Below are 11,011 nucleotides of genomic sequence, written 5' to 3'. Positions count from 1 at the left end.
CCGGTCACAACTGTCGACTCCGACCGACTCCGACTCCGACTCCGACTCCGACTCCGCAGCCCTGCCCAAAACACTCATGCACCCGGCTACGTGCGTGCTCCTATGGAACTCCCGTAGGGGAAAGTGGGGTAAGACGGTCAGGGTAGGTAAGACGGGCACCCCTTCTGCAGACCAAACCATAGCGCTACGAGCAGAAAAGTTAGGACCAGAATTGCCTTTCCCACTACACACCACCATTCAAGTTCTGGTGAATTTGTGTTCAGTCGATAATCTTTTATTTTGATTTCTTTAAAACACTCATTTCATTGAAAACCACCATAATGTATTGTGCAGCTTTTGTGTACAGCACTATAGAGTTAAAAACTCGCAATCACTTGTGGTACACTCATATGCCAACAGTGTTCATTTACGGCGGTTGCTTTGTCTGCACAAATTGTCCACAGCGAAAAATCGTGCGAACTTCTGACATTGAGTGTTGGGGTAAGACGGGCAACTATGAACCCAAAGGGTCTGTAATGTGAAAATATTTTTGTTGCTGTAGGAAAAAAGCATTTCTAATAAGAATATGTTCGATTCCGATACTCAGACATGTTAGCAATATTCCTTCGGCACAGTTTATTCTCGAATAATGAATGTGAAAAACGGTTTCTACATGGCTTCTGAACTAGGGCCTATATAGGAGCATACGCCTTCTGCACGAATCTCGTATACTGCCATTTCCGAAGCACTTGAGACCAACGAGCGACTGTATAAATGCGGCTAATCTCGGGCATTTGTTGCGAGCTGCGCTGATCGTGAAAGACTGGCCGTCTTGCCCTACCCATGACCGTCTTACCCTAGGGGGTGGGGTAAGACGGGTTTTGCAAGGTTTTGCAAAAATAGCTGCAGTTTATTTGTTGAATCAGGTCTAAGTCTCATCTTCTGGCAAATGAAAGTAAAATGTCTGAAAAAGGTTTTCACCCATTTCCCGTTTCTATGATGTTTCTAACCCCGGCCGAAAAATGGCTCCAAAGTTAAGGTGCCCGTCTTACCCCACTTTCCCCTATGTGATAAAGTTGCCCGTTCAGCCCGGAACAGGGGATTGAGGCATGGAGTGAAGGATTTTATCATCCTAAGGACGGGAATAATGGATCAGTGTTTAATTCTTCACACTATGTAAAAATAAGATTGTTATGAAACATCTGTCTCATTGTTCAGTGTCCAATGTCCGTGTCCAAAACGGGTCATGTGTCATGTCGAAATTTGATTAGTAGCAAGTGCTCTGTCAGTATGCATGCACATGCCTAGCCTCCTGTGTACCTTACATATAACCTCCCTCCTCTGTTCTACCCACAGCCTGACTGGATCATCGCCGATCCGATCTGCACCTTCATCTTCTCAGTAATCGTGTTCTCCACCACGATCGGTGTGCTCAAGGACGCCCTCAGAGTGCTGCTCGCCGGTAGGTGACAGCACAGTGGGGGATAGTATGTATACAGGTGGCGCCTCTCAGAGTAGCAGTTCCTGGCAAAAGGAGCTCTGCTTACAGAGCGACTATCACTCGTTACCCGGCACCGCCCTGGGCTATTTCCGTACCCACATCAGCCTGGGGGGGGGGGGGTCGGATCCGACCCCCCCCCTGTTATCTCGAGAACCAATGGTCGTATCGAGCCCGCGAGGCGGCGTTCGAAAGGTCTCTACGAGACCTTCCCAAAGCACTCTTAAGATTTTAAGATTGAGGTCAACTTTCGGGTCAAGGTCAGGTCAAGGTCAAATTCAGGGGTTTTGCATGATTAGGCTTACGGACTGCGGAATCGATAGCTGCTGCTCGAAACTCACCACAAATGACCTCAAAGACCTAGTGAAGGTACCATGTGCGTATAGCACGGTTCGTCGGAAGGTCATCTCAGGCTCAAAAGAAACGGTATATACCATTCGAAAGCTGACGGTGAGCTGAATCCAAAAATGCAATTTTTATCAAAATCGATCGATGGCCTTTTTTGAAAATTGCGTTTTTTAAAAACTTAATATTCTTATATTCAACGGGCTGTCCCGGACATTCTTGAAAACATAAACATGTATTTTTGAGTTCCAGTGAAAGCTGAACGCCAATAGAACAATTTAGCGAAGCATATTTCCTAACATTAATATGCGTCTCCACAGCCGACAATAAGGCGCAATCACACAGCTCTGTGTCACGATGGACCAAAGTCAGCCACACAGAAGCGTGAAATGACCCTTATCGACTCGCAGACCCGGCGCTCTCGGCCCGCCTGACCGGCCACGGAAAGAACGTTCGGCTCTCGTTCTACTAAACAAATGTCATATTTTCAGTTTAACTGTCCACATCGCTATTAAGTTATTCAGGATACCTGTGAATAAATTCATTGTTGTGCTTGATTTAAAACATGCATGCTTAACCCTCGCGCCGTATAGGGGGGGGGGGTCGAACGGACCCCCCCATGGTTTTTTCGCGAATAACTCGCGTAAAAAGCGGCCGATCGCAACGAAACTTTCAGTACCCCTCGCGTTGATCAATTTTACACCCATTCTGAAAATTTCATGACCCTGACCCCAAGACCTTTGACCTGTGACCTACTTTTCGAGACCATGTTTGGCCGGAATCGCGATTCGGCGTATGTCGGCTCGCATTAGCCGCGCGTTTGCAGTCTTTTCGTGGTTTCAAGCGTTCAAACATGTGATATGATGTGCCCCCATGCATTAGGGTGGTGTCAAGGTCATCTGAAGGTCAGGTCAGGTCATTGACCTTTGGTGACCTCGGTTCACTTTTTCGAGTTTTACATGTTTCTAGGCCAGTTTTTTTAGCTGAATTCGAATTTAGTAACCAATGAACGTTTACGAAGTAGTTTTGGTACCTTCGTAACATGTTCGAAGCTGTCAGAGGCGGTTGACACCTACTAGGAATACCCGGCAGGACCCCTACTGGTTGACCTGACCTGACCTGACCCGACCTGGACTAAATGCATAAAGACATCATCTGTGATCAAAACTAACATGATATTCGTGATCGGCGCCCCGAAACCCCCATAGCAGCCACACTTTACCACGTTTAACAGGTCCCGATTTTCCCGACTTTTGGGTCATTGACCTGACCTGCAAGGTCAACCAAGACCTAGGACCTTAAAATTAGGTATCATCGGCTTCCTCTCGTGACGGGCAACACGCTCGTTTTTTGCCGCAAAGCTCTAGCTCGATCAGGGGCGAAACGGCAAGGGGGGGGGTCCAACGGACCCCCCCTTATACGTTCGCGGCTGGAAAAACACCAATACGGGCGAGGGTTAATTTACATTTTTCTTATACATGTTTTGTTCCATCCAGCTGCGCTCAGTGCCCGCGCAGGGGAAGTGAGCGGGGTTTCACTGTCAGAGGCTGTACTGGTGGACAGCTGCTCGGCCGTGCGACCGGTCAAAGGTTACCCTGCCCCGCCGGGCGCTACCCCCACTCACCGGAGCTGAGGCCGGTGCAGCCTCTGACATTTCAGCGCGGCCAATTTTCCTTATATGGGCATGATACCAAGCTCAATTGAGCAAAGTAGACATGAATAAATGCAAATTAATGCATAATGTGAAGATGACAAAACAATGAATTTTCTTCACAGGTATCCTGAATAACTTTAATAGCGATGTGGACAGTTAAACTGACAAATATGACATTTGTTTAGAAGAACGAGAGCCGAACGTTCTTTCCGTGGCCGGTCAGGCGGGCCGAGCGCCGGGTCTGCGAGTCGATAAGGGTCATTTCACGCTTCTGTGTGGCTGACTTTGGTCCATCGTGACACAGCTGTGTGATTGCGCCTTATTGTCGGCTGTGGAGACGCATATTAATGTTTGGAAATTTTGCTTCGCTAAATTGTTCTTTTGGCGTTCAGCTTTCACTGGAACTCAAAAATACATGTTTATGTTTTCAAGAATGTCCGGGACAGCCCGTTGAATAAAAGATTATTAAGTTTTTACAAAAACGCAATTTTCAAAAAAGGCCATCGATCGATTTTGATAAAAATTACATTTTTGGATTCAGCTCACCGTCAGCTTTCGAATGGTATATATCGTTTCTTTTGAGCCTGAGATGACCTTCCGACGAACCGTGATAGGGGTCATACTAAGTACGGGTCAAGGTCAGGTCAGGTCACGAAAGGTCACGGTTTTCACTTTCTGCTACATGGGCGTGCGACACATGTTTTATGGCTTATTTTCACGCCAAATCCGATGGTAATGGTTATATGTGACCCCAAGTCACTGTGCTGGTGATAAGTGTGCATTGAAAACATAAAAAATCGTTTATACCATACATAACTAAACGAGGGCTAAGAAAAAAAGTCAATTTTTCAACTTTTATTTTTGACATAAAAATGCACTTTTCTAGACGAGCTTTGTCCCAGGAATCTAGTGGTGCCATTTGTTTTCACATGCGATGTTCAGAAGTGCCTCTAATTCGCGAAAACGCTTATGACGTCACCATGCCCTATGCATGTTGGAGCTATTTTTTACAATTTGGGGGTCAAAAATCAAGATAGAAAGTTGAAATTTGGGACATCTACTGTTCTAATAGATTTCTATAACATATATTCAGGTTTTTCGGAAATTTCAAAATTTTGGATTTTATTAGCTGTTTTCCAAAATATAGTTTTTTGAATTTTTAGGGTGAAAAACGCATTTTATGGAAAATCCGAGATAACCATTTTAAAGAACTCGTTGAGCTGCGTCTTTTCATGTTCTTAATTTGCAATTTGCTTAAAACCTCGATTTTTGGCGATTTTTTAAACATTTACCATTTTTGACTGAAAACGCCATGTAGTTACATCACTAAAATCGATATATCTCAGAAATTTTTGAATTTTTTTTCTTAGAAATTGCACAGGAGACGTCAAATTGATGGGGGAGAAGGTATGCGAAGTTTCAAGTTGATAGCTCAAGCGGTTCATGAGTTATTCAAGAAAAACGAAGGGGGGGGACTGACTGACTATGACTATGACTCACAGGTCGCTCCGTGATATGACCGACCCCTGACCTGGCCACCATGACCAATGATGAAATTCCACGCCCGCTCCCCCAGCCACACCTCCCGAACTGAACCTCCATGACATCTCTGCGGCTCTGCTCGACGTTCCTGGCGTGGTGGGCCTGCATGGACTGCGAGTGTGGGCGCTCAGCATGGATACCAACGCCGTCATGGTGCACCTGGAGATCAGTGAGTGGGGAGAGGGGGATGGCAGAGGGACTGAGAAATGAGGTGGAGGGGGAGGGAAGGGTAGGGAGAGGAGAGAGCGAATGAGGGAGATAGTGAAGAGAGAGAGAGAGAGAGAGAGAGAGGGGAGGGAAGGAGGAGAGAGGGAGATAATGTTGAGTGGAGAGAATAGAGGATATGTTGATAAAAAAAAACTGCTTTAGTCAGTACCCCGTGGTTACAAGCCGTTGAAGATTAGCGTGTGTGCATTCAGTAAAATGAAGTGGGCGATGCAGTCTAAATTTGTTATATTGCATGAAACTAAATGTCTGACTGTCGAATGCTGAACACTGTTATAAAGCAGTATCATTTTATCGCTTTCTCAGAGTATTACGAAGACGGCGCAGCTGCTCTCGAAAAGGCCACAGACGTCCTGCGGAACAAGTTCCACTTCTACGAGATCTGCGTGCAAGTGGACACCTTCACGAACAGCATGAACCACTGCACGATCTGCAACGAAAACAAAGAGGTCACCACGCGGCCGGGCACTGTGACCGTCTGAGGCGGGGCACCACCACCACCACCACCGCCGCCGCCGCCGCCACTGCGAACTACCGCCAGTTTCAGTCACTAAGAGGAGTCAGTGTGTAGCGCCGCCGGGGTCCGCCAGTCCACAGCGTGCGCTCCAGAGCAGGTGCCATCAGCGATTGATCCATCTTTGGCAGTCGGCCTAACTCAGTGGTTGTCTATGAACAGAGCCGTCCACTGTGGCAGCTATTTACCCGCAGAGCCGTCCACTGTGGAAGTCTATTTACCCATATCACCGTCCACGACTCTAATATTTTTATCACATAGCCGTCACTAGTGTCAGGTCTGTGTGTATTGTCGTCCACAATGATCAAATAAATGAGGCCCTCTGTGGTGTCTACGAAGCTCCCCGTCTACAACAGCTGTCTTTTCTATAGGATTATCGTTCACTTTAGCCATTTAGCCATTAGCCGTCTGCTGTAGCTGTAGCCGTCTTCAGCCGTTTATTGTAAATGTCTCCTGTAGGCATTTACAATAGCCGCCTGCTTTAGCTCTCTAATTTAGCCGTCTGCTGTAGGCAGCTGTCTACAGTAGCCGTCTACAGCAGCCTGTCAACAGTAGCTGTGTTTTGTAGCCGTCTTCTGTAGCCGCCTGCAGTAGCTGGTCTTCATTATCCGTCTGCTGTAGCCGTCTGCTGTAGCTGTCCGCTGTAGCGTCTACAGTAGCCGTCTACTGTAGCCGTCTACTGTAGCCGTCTGCTGTATCCGTCTGTTGTAGCCGTCTGCTGTAGCCGTCTGTTGTAGCCGTCTGTTGTAGCCATCCGTTGTGGCCGTCTACAGGAGCCGTCTGCTGTAACCGTCTGCTACAGCCGTCTTCTGTAGCTGGTCTGCAATAGCCGTCCACGGAAGCCGTCTGCTGTAGCCGTCTACAGAGCCGTCTGCTGTAGCTGTTAACAGCTGTTGTAGACATCTGTGGTATCTACTACAGCCATCTACTGTAGCCGTCTTTGGCTGTGGGCGTCTATGACCCATATGGTCCGCTACTCGTATGCCCGTCTTCGGCCGTCTATGGTCGTCTTTGGCCGTCTGGAGTGGCCACCTGCCGTCTGGCGCCCGCCCTGGTTGTGTTTTAAATGTGGATGTCGTCTGAGGCATGTGAAATGTAAATGAGACCTGTCGTCTACTACGACCGACTAATTATAAATCGCTGTGGAATTTCTTACTGTGGTCATAAGTATTATGTAATTGTTAAACTTCTTGTTTTCAAGCGATCTGTACGAATATTTTCGAAGCTGAAGCGTTTATATGATGTCAACAATAACATCACCGATGACGCATTGTTAACTTTGAGGTGTACTGTAGTCGATAAGCGGTGAACTTCAGACGGCAAATAAGCGTCACTTTTGATCTTGAACCGTAACATTTGTGCCATGCTTTTGACGTAAGGCTGGCAAGCATCGACGATCTTACACTGTGGCCAATGCATTTATAAATCACGTGTCGAGTGCGTGCTCTTTATGGAATGATATGATGTTGCGAACATGTGATAGCCTGAATTTGCATATGTCCGGCAATGATGTAATCATAAGTCGAATGTATTTCATTGCTCAAGGTAGGAAAACTAAAATGAGTGAGGAGACAAACGACCGGTTATCATATTTGCTCAAATATTGTCTTGCAAAGTTTCGGCAGCGTTATTGAGAACAAAAATTGCGTTGCGCAAAACATTACTCGGATATGTATGTGTTTGTCCTAACTGGTGAAGGTTTAAAGCATTGAAACAACTGATATTATTGTTACATTTTTAGCTGTGGCCTGTGGGTTTGGTGTGTTTTTCTTGGGACTGTTTTTTGGGGTATTCAATTAATAACGCTGGGGCATTCCACGATAGATCGTACCACTTTTTTCCAATTTGACACCCTCATCTCTCGGATTTTAACAATAATTGGTGTAAGGGGTAATCAGGGGCTCTGAATCCTCCTGTAACAATTTCAGGCTTATCAGATGAGTGGTTTTTGAGTTATAGTGTATAACATGTTTTGGATCCTGCGTTGCAGCCCCGAGTTTGGCGGGCTGTAACTCTAAGACGGATAATCCAAATGCCAAATGCTGTACGGCATTGAACTTGCATTGAAACAAAGAATAATATGCATTTTTTTAAATCTTGAAATTTATATTATTTTTGATATATAACACCTCGAGTTTCCTTTCATTTGCATTTTTATGCCTTTGGGACCAATTTTTTTTGAATTTTTATTTACTTAAAAACATTTTTGGATCATTTTTAAGTAGTATGCAAAAAATTAGGAAGGTGTTCTTTCTATAAATGTACTTATTTTGCGTCACCGTAATGGTCTCGAATTGTGATTTCGGAAGAGAGCCTACAAATGGTGTGGTAAAGCTGCCTAGTGACATCATTGGTTACTGAATGTTCAATTGAAGCCATTTTTGCCTCACTTTTGCATTGTTGACCTTGCGTGACGTCATTCGTACGTCACTAGGGTCATAAGAGTTTTTCGTCAATAACTCTCGATCAAATTGAGCTAGAGAGACGGAAAAGCTACCAATGGACTCGGGAAGACGTTGCGAATCAAATGATGTGCAATATGATATCATTCACCCAGCTTCGTGGCCTGACCGGACTGTTAACCATCTCTGTGGCGGCGCTGTTTGTCCAGCGCCGCGCTGGTTGGCTTTGCCGCGGACTCGGGGCGGTCACGTGATGCCCGGCGGCTGGCTGCCGGCTGGGCCGCCCGGTCGGGGAGCGGAGCCAAATACACGGCAGTGTGCTGACCCGAGGTCAGCGACTTAAGCTGACCTCACCAGAACAAACAGTATACCATTCGACGCGCCGGAGCTAGGCAAACACAAAAATGCTAAAATCGCTGCTCTGCGACCATTTGTTGCGAAGTTATCTATCAAAAACCGGACCCGTAATTTGGATCACTTGAAATGACCTCAGGGGTCACCAATGAACCAGAGACCCTAAAATGTGGTATCATTCGATCCATCTTGTAACGGCGCACATGCTCGTTTTTTTCCGCAAGGTTCTAGCTCCATTAGAGGCGAAACGGCGAGCTGGGGTCGTACCGAACCCCCGGAAACCCATTTTGTATACATTTAAATGAGGAACTTATAGAAAGAACACCTTTCTAATTTTTTGCATGTCGATTTTAAAGCACCTGAGGTTTATTTTGAAGAAATAAAAATGGCAAAAATTTCGGTCCCAAGGGCCATTACAGACAATTTAAAGAAATACTACGACTTTTTTCAATATGTAAAGCTTTTCTTTCCAATTTTAAAAATACTGTATTAATCTTTGATTCATCGTTAGTTCAAAGCTGTTTACCGTTTGTTGCTTGCTTATCTCGTTTTTGAGTTATAGCTCATCAAACTCACCCTTACAATCTGAAGTTTAGAAAATATTATGCAATGTAACTCAAAAAGTTTTTATCTGAGAAGTCTGATATTTTGGCAGGTGTTTTTGGAGCCTATGATTACCCCTTGTACCAATTTTCATTCAAATCTGAGAGATGAGGGTGACGGGCCTGGTACGATCTATCGTGGAATGCCCCCGCTTCCATTGTTATTTGCAACGAAGAATAATGAATAGTCAGGCATTTGTGTTTTCTTCCTATAATGGTATTCGATGGAGTTGTGCCTTGTGGTATGAGTGAGGTGAGCTTGCATACTTGTTACGCTGCTAATGACATTCAGGCCGGGGGGATCCAGGGCGTCGCAAGTCCATCTACGACACGTCGCAAGTTACGACACATGTTCCGTCGCAAGTTGTGTCGTAGCGAAAAAGGAGGGATGTTGAGGAAAGAGGGGTTTGTCGGAGGATACGACAGAACGTAGCTGCGACAAGGTTTAAATACCCGCTTTACTCGAGAATTTAAAAGGCTACACGATCAGCTGATCCCGTAGTAAGCGTCAGTAAGGTCGAAAACTCTATCAAGCATAAAGGAACATTCGTCCTTCTGGTTTGCGAGCTTATGAGACAGCCAGTTCAAGCATGTTCTCTGATTCTGAAGCTTTGTCTCACCTGGGTGACTTGTGGTTGCTAACGCTCACGTGAGTTGCCATGAATTTTGCGATCGATCACAAGAGATTCGTGGCGCTATAGGGCATCTAGAAGCGATGCTTTAGAAGAAATGAGTTAAGAGAGTATGAGGTCACAGAGAGTTAGTAGAGTTGGAGATTGAGGTCACAATTGGAAGTTACAGAGGTCATCTGGGACACTTCAGGTCACGGAGGTCAACTTGGGGTCATCACAGAGCTCAATTGGAGACCACGGAAGTAATCTGAGACACGTCAGGTCACAGAAGGCAACTTGGGGGCACGTCAGGTTACAGAGGTCAACTCGGGGTCATCACAGAGCTCAATTGGGGGTCATCTGGGACACGCCAGGTCACAGAGGTCAGCTTGAGGTCATCAAAGAGCTCAATTGGAGGTCACGGAGGTCATCTGGGACACGTCAAGTCACAGAGGTCAACTTGGGGTCATCACAGAGCTCAATTGAAGGTCATGGCGGTTATCTGGGGCACATCAGGTCAGATAGGTCAGCTTGGAGTCATCAGAGGGGTCACTTAGAGGTTACAGAGGTCATATGGGACACGTCAGGCCACAGAGGTCAATTTGAGTTCATCACAGAGCTCAATTGGAGGTCACGGAGGTCATCTGGGACACGTCAGGTTACAGAGGTCAACTTGGGGTCATCACTGAGCTCAATTGGAGGTCATCTGGGACACGTCAGGTCACAGAGGTCAACTTGGGGTCACCACAGAGCTCTATTGGAGATCACGCAGGTCATCTGTGACACGTCAGGCTACAGAGGTCAACTTGGGGTCATCACAGAGCTCAATTGGAGGTCATCTGGGACACATCAGGTCACAGAGGTCAGCTTGGAGTCATCACAGAGCTCAATTGGAGGTCACGGAGGTCATCTGGGACACTTCAGGTAACAGAGGTCAACTTGGGGTCATCACAGAGCTCTATTGGAGGTCATGGGGGTCATCAAGGGACACGTCAGGTCACAGTGGTCAACTTGGGGTCATCACAGAGCTCTATTGGAGGTCACGGAGGTCATCTGGGACACATCAGGTTACAGAGGTCAACTTGGGGTCATCACAAAGCTCAATTGGAGGTCATCTGGAACACGTCAGGTCACAGAGGTCAACTTGGGGTCATCACAGAGATCAATTCGAGGTCATGGGGGTCATCTGGGACACATCGTTTTTAGAATTTGGAGAACCTTTTGGGGGATGCCCCTCGCAACGTCCAAGACCGCCTTTCTGGATTCGCCAGTAGTTGCTGGAATG

General features: G+C 46.4%; 1 long non-coding RNA gene across 1 annotated transcript; it reads left to right on the top strand.

Moving 5' to 3' along the window:
* The first annotated feature begins 1,338 nt into the window (after positions 1–1,338).
* Positions 1,339–7,489, top strand: LOC122377043. Its single transcript, XR_006255756.1, has 3 exons — positions 1,339–1,441; positions 5,053–5,187; positions 5,550–7,489. It is a non-coding gene; the product is annotated as an uncharacterized LOC122377043 (long non-coding RNA).
* Positions 7,490–11,011: the final 3,522 nt, after the last annotated feature.

Source organism: Amphibalanus amphitrite, unplaced genomic scaffold, assembly GCF_019059575.1.
Source record: "Amphibalanus amphitrite isolate SeventyFive unplaced genomic scaffold, NRLGWU_Aamphi_draft 002479F_arrow, whole genome shotgun sequence".
Taxonomy (NCBI): domain Eukaryota; kingdom Metazoa; phylum Arthropoda; class Thecostraca; order Balanomorpha; family Balanidae; genus Amphibalanus; species Amphibalanus amphitrite.
Note: the sequence above shows the minus strand (reverse complement) of the source record. Positions and strands in the feature narration are given on the sequence as shown.